Here is a 6,127-nt window from a genome sequence, read left to right on the forward strand (position 1 = left end):
ACCTTCCTTGAACAGCAATCATCTAACACAAAATCCAACCAAGAAGTCCTTCTGAGTGTAGTTACTGATACACTCTACAGTGTTTTATGCTTTGGGTCACTCTTACAGCTAGAAATTATTTATATTACTGACTACAGATTTGATCACGGTGCTCTTTGGGAAGAGGGTGCTGGGAAAAAAAAAATGACATACGTTTTTGGTTTTATGAATGAATGAGAACCTAGTCTCATGACCAAAGTGAGTATAAAAGAGAAAAAAATAAAATTTGCCTGAGGGGGAAAAAATACCTGAACTTGGGCCCACAATAGTTGAGTCAGAATGCATAATAAATGTAGAAAATGGCAAAGTTTGATCTGAAAATCCTTAAATCAATGGGACCTTTTAATAAAATATTTCAAAGGAAAACTATAGAAGCATTCATTAGGGGGGGAAAAATGCGTGTACTTTTAATCACACAGAATTCAACTTAACTGAAAACCTACTGAGGGATTACGCGAGAAGCGACGCAAAACGCCCGGAATCTGCCGGTAACGAGGAACGTGCCAGGTTTCAGAGGGAAGATCTGGGTCACAGCGGTCGCTGCACAGAGCAGGATAAAGTCTCACGCAATTCTTCTGGACGGCACCCGTGTGGCCGTCATACTGCAATCAGGAACACGCAGACGGACATTTCCAGGTGGGCACATGATGACGGATCGCAGGAAATCTCGACTGTGCCGGCTCTTCAAAGTCGGACAGTGGAGACAACTGGAGAAGCCTACTGCTCGGGGTCAGATGGAAGTCTAGTAGTTGGTGGCGGGTTGGGAATATTGACGGGCATCACAAAGAATGAGGAGAACAGGCTGGAAACAAGCGGCCGGAAAGCCCTAGCCTTCTGTCTCCTGCCACACAGATGACTCCAGAACCTGACTGAATCCTATTTCGCTTCTGCATTCCAAGTTTCGTGGATGTTAGGCTTTGGTAAGTTCTGACATGAAACCATAAAGGCCACAGATCCTAGAAAATACAGTTCTCATTACTTACTCGGACACGGTCAAGGAGAGTCGTTCCCAGCTAGGTCTCTATTCGCAATGCGTACTTTATAGTCCAAATTCCAACAAGAAGGAGGGACAAAGATCAAAAGACAAAAGATGAAATTAGTACTTCACAGGAGACTGTACTCTATGAATAATTTTGCATACGTACAACTATATGGTCAATATTTACTAGCAAGGAGAACAGAGTAAGTCTCTTCAGGCCAACGAGAAGGTTTTTGATCAAAAAAAGGTAAAGTGTAGGGGTGCCCGGCTGGCTCAGTGGGTAGAGCACGCGACTCGTGATCTCACGGTTGTAAGTTCGAGTCCCACGCTGGATGTGGAGATTACTTACAAATAAAATCTTAGGGGCAGCCTGGCTGGCTCAGTTGGTGGGGCATGTGACTCTTGATCTCGTGGTCGTGAGTTTAAGCCCACGTTGGGTGTGGAGCCCACTTTAAAAAATAATAAGAATAATAATTTTAAAAAATTTTTAATAAAAAAAATCTTTTTAAAAAAAAAAAAAGGTAAAATATATACACAGAATGGGTAAGGCATATTTAGTAGTAAAGAACCAAGAAATACCAATGTGGAAATTAGAATGAGTCAGGAGGCCAGCAGGGGGAGCTCGAACAGTCTATCACTCACTGTCCCTTGCAGGCCCAACGGGAAGAGACACAACTTCCAAGTACCTAGTATTCTACTACCCCCAGAGGAAGATTTTCTACTCCCCTGGCAACAGCCCAGCCAATGGGACTCACAACTCAGCCAATAAAAGGCCACTATACTTCACCCTCCCAGCTTACTCCAATATCCTTTACAAGGGCACTTCCGGTTCCCCCATTTCCTCTGCCCTTTGTTCTCCAGACTTACCCATGCATGGCTTTGCCGGAGCGTGCTTCTCCCGAATTCTCTAGTCTCAGATAAATCCTTTCTTGCTGGTAAGATAGCTGGCCGTTTTATAGTCGAGGTTAATATTATCTGGTGTCAGAAGTCAGATCCTGAGACCGCCTCAACAATTCTGAGGCTGGTGAGCAAATATGCCAATACCTACGGAAACCACCGCGCCCACGGCTTTCTTGCTGCTCCTGGAGTTTGAAGCTATGCTTTCTCCTCGATTTCGAGCCCCAGCTTCCTGAGGTCTCCAGGCTTTCTTCAGGATGGGTTTAAAGGCTTTGTCCTTTCTGCAAGTGTCCCTTGGGCCTTCGGTTCCACTCGTGTTTGGAATTGGGACTGTTCCCATTAAGACTGTGTTAGCCTTTGGGCTGACTCACTTTCAGAACTAGACGGTCCCTCTTGAAACAGTGGCCTCAAGTCTAATTCTTTTGAAACTGGGCTCTCCTATTGGAACTGTGCAGGCCTTTATACCGATTCCTCCTGGAAGCAGGCTTTTCCTGTTGAAACTGTGAATTTTTTTTTTCTTTCTGCTCTCAAGAAAAAAAAAAAACTCAGAAACGGGATCTCAGTCATCAAAGTACCTTGAGGGTGCCCGGCCCTACTGGGGTCCCTCCTCATATGCATTTCTAACAAAGTGGATGGACTCAATCTAAAGCAACTTAGGGGGGCCTGGGTGGCTCAGTCGGTCAGGCATCCGACTCAACTTTGGCTCAGGCATGATCTCAGTCAGGGTCATGAGATCGAGCCCCAAGTGGGGCTCCATGCTGGGCATGGTGCCTGCTTAAGATTCACTCCCTCTGTTCCTCCCCCCAACCGCGCAAGGGCGGTTGTCAAAAACTAAAAAGGTAATTTAGAACTTCAATGGGCATTATGGGTAACCTTTGTTCTCCCCAAACTTGTTTCTCTCAAAATTAAGTTGAAAAAACATGGCTTATAGAAAACAAAACAAAACAACCCTATTTTAATCAGTACCTTTGGGCTTAGCCCTTTGTCAGGTTCCAAGCCAAGCACGGAGCCTCTCCCTCCCCCTCCACTCTCTCCCCTGCTCATGCTTTCACTCTCTCTCTCTATCTCTCTCTCAAAAAAAAAAAAAAAATAATAATAATAAATAAAAAATTTTCCGGTCTTTAAATGTTGAATCCACCAGGCTAGCACCGAACTCTATGTTTATCAACCAGGATCTTTCTCCTTTAGTTAAAAGGACCATGATGGGATGGGAAACTATGTCCCCTCCAGATTTAATCTGACAAATCGGCACACTTGCTACCTGCAAGGAAGACCGTAAAATTCTCAATGCTCAACTCCAACAACTGAAGGAACAAAACCAAAAACCTTCTAGTTTCTGCTAGGGTTGCAAAGAGCCAGGTCACTGGAAAAAAGACTGTCACTAATCAAAGTGCTCCATGCACCCCTAGCCCACCAGTCAGTCTTTCCAACGTCTTCCAAATTCCCAATGACCGGGCTCTGAGAAGTTACCAAGGCTCTTTCCAATCACCTCTCCTAATCGCCTCGGAGGAACCACTCTCCCTACTGGGACCACGGAGCTACTCTTAGACTCTGCTGCTAGGAGGCAGCCCCGGCCTCAGAGCAAGAAAACAGCTTGAGTAGCGTATCTAATAATGACCCCAACAGGTTCCCGTCTCTGAACCTATTCCCTTTTCTCTAGGCCCTTTGAGAGATGCACACTCTTTTCTCCTGGGTTCCTTGCTCCCGTCTGTGCACTGTGCCAAGATTTCTCACGGAAGTATCGCCTGTAATTTCTTTCTCCCAAATGCAGGAATAGTTCTAGAATTTGACTTCTAGTAATCGAAATAGCCAACCTGACGAGTTAGAAGATCTTTAAATGCCCATCAAAACCCCTCACTAGAATTAATCCATACCCTCTAAATAAAGAAGCCCTTTAAGAAGTGTGAAGCCCACAGCAATCCCAAGGCCCACAGCCTCATTGTCCCCTGTGTTAGTAGTAACATCTTTATCCTTCAGCCCTCCATGGTCCCTAACTCCCGTATATGTTCCTGACGGCCCTCCCCAACGAAAGCTGATTTTCACTGGAATCCGTCTGTGCAGGGTATTTTTAGTATTACAGGTGATACAGAGAGCCAGTATCTTTTTTTGCTTTCTCTTGAGAACTGAAATACATCCAGTCAGTCATGCCTCAGGGTTTCATAGTCTCTCTTAACCTTTCATAAACCTTCTAGGCGGATTTGGAGGATATAAAGTTGTCGACAGGCTCTACTTTCTGACTAATGGAGACGGCTTAGCTTCTCTGCTCCCCTTTCACAGGACAGACAGCACTCCTGTGTTAAGCCGTGTGGCCTTAAAGGGCTGCCTTGGTGCTCAGCTGGTTAAGTGCCCAACTCCTGATCCCAGACCGTGAGTTCGAGCCCAGAACTGGGCTCCGTGCTGGGCATGAAGCCTACTTGAACAAAAACTTCTCGCCTTAAAGAAACATAAAGCCTCCCAGAAAACTTGCAGTTTGCTCATTCAAGTTTGATATTTAGGGATCTGATCTCAAAACAAGGACTACATTTGGACAAATTACCTTTTGACTCCACGTACAAAAAGGTACAGGAAACTCCTCTAACGAATGCACATTTTTTGTGATTTACTGATGGTTCCTATTTAAAAGATGAAACAACTGTGCTGGGTATACTATTACAACACCTTTTGGGGGCGCCTGGGTGGCTCAGTGGGTTAAGGGTCTGACTCTTGGTTTTGGCTCAGGTCATGATCTCAGAGTTTGTGGGATCGAGCCCCGCATCGGGTTCCGTCTTGGCAGCCCCAAGCCTGCTTGGGAGTCTCTCTCCCTCTCTTAATAGAAGAAAATAATCATTAAAGAAACCAAACAAAACTTTTTAAAAAAACTTTTTAATGTTTATTTTTGAGAGAGAGAGAGACAGAACGTGAGTAGAGGGAAACACAGAATCGGAAACAGGCTCCAGGCTCTGAGCTATCAGTACAGAGCCCAACGCGGGGCTTGAACTCACAAACTGAGATCATGAGCTAAGCTGAAGCTGGACACTTAACCAACTGAGCCACCCAGGCGCCCCACAGAACTCCTTTTGAAGCCACTGAGGCAGCACCTTTACCTTTGGCTATTCCAGCCAAATAGGCTGAGTTATAGAAGCCCTTACATGAGCTTGTACCTTATCCAAGGGTAAAAGCACATTTATACATAGTCAGTATGCCCTTGGGATAGCTCATGACCTTGCAATACTAGGGCGACGAGGTGTCCCTACCTCCAATAAAAAAACTAAAAATGTCTATACCCCAAATTTATTAGATGCCACATATTAGCCAGCTACTATGGCAATTATTAAGGTTCCCGGGCATTCCGGATTCAACTCCCTGGAGGCCAAAGGAAACCACCTTGCTAATACTGCCCCCCCAAAAATGCTGCTCTAGGAAAGCAATACTCAAACCTGCATCATGTTCCAAAGGGAGATTCTCCCAAATGATAATCAGAAAAGTTAAACAGAGACACCCAACATTGGCCCCAGGAAAAAAAAAGAAAATCAGAAATCTAATAATTGTTGGTCTGATAAAAGAACTCTGGTTTGGGCCAAAAAACCACTCAGTCTCCCCAGAAATTCTAAAATCCCCACTACTTACCGCTGCACGTGTATTAAACGATGGGTCTACTGACGAGATGAGAGCACTCATGAACAAATACCGGTGGGAAAATGTTAACAGGACCATGAAAACTGCCTACCCCGCTTACCCGTACCGTTCAACGTATAACCCAGGGAAACCAGTTGGCGCAAATTTAGTTCATACAACTTTCCCGTAACGTAGGTGTAAATGCGCTTTAGGCATGGTTTGTGTACTTTCTCTCGTCTGAGACTCTCCCCTAGGGACAGGCCAATGCTTTCACCGTCACTGAAATTCTGTGACAGACGATCCTACCTGAGGAAGCCCTCTTGAACTTCACAGCAATCAGGGAACCAATTTTAACAGTCAGGTGCTTCCACAAGCGACAACTGTCGCGACGTTTACCATCCTCCATCTGGAGGGTTAGTGGAACACGCTAAGGACACTATTAAGACTCAGTAGGCAGATCTGTAGACACCCTTCCAAATACCAGGGCTGATAACACTGCCAACAATAGTTGATAGGCTGATAGATCCGCTCTCTCTGGAACTCACGGACTCTCACCCTTTGAATCGGTCACAGGACGTCCAATGCACTTGGCCCCTGCCTCCTCGGGCCCACAGCTGA

Source organism: Prionailurus bengalensis, chromosome A2 (genome assembly GCF_016509475.1).
Source record: "Prionailurus bengalensis isolate Pbe53 chromosome A2, Fcat_Pben_1.1_paternal_pri, whole genome shotgun sequence".
Taxonomy (NCBI): domain Eukaryota; kingdom Metazoa; phylum Chordata; class Mammalia; order Carnivora; family Felidae; genus Prionailurus; species Prionailurus bengalensis.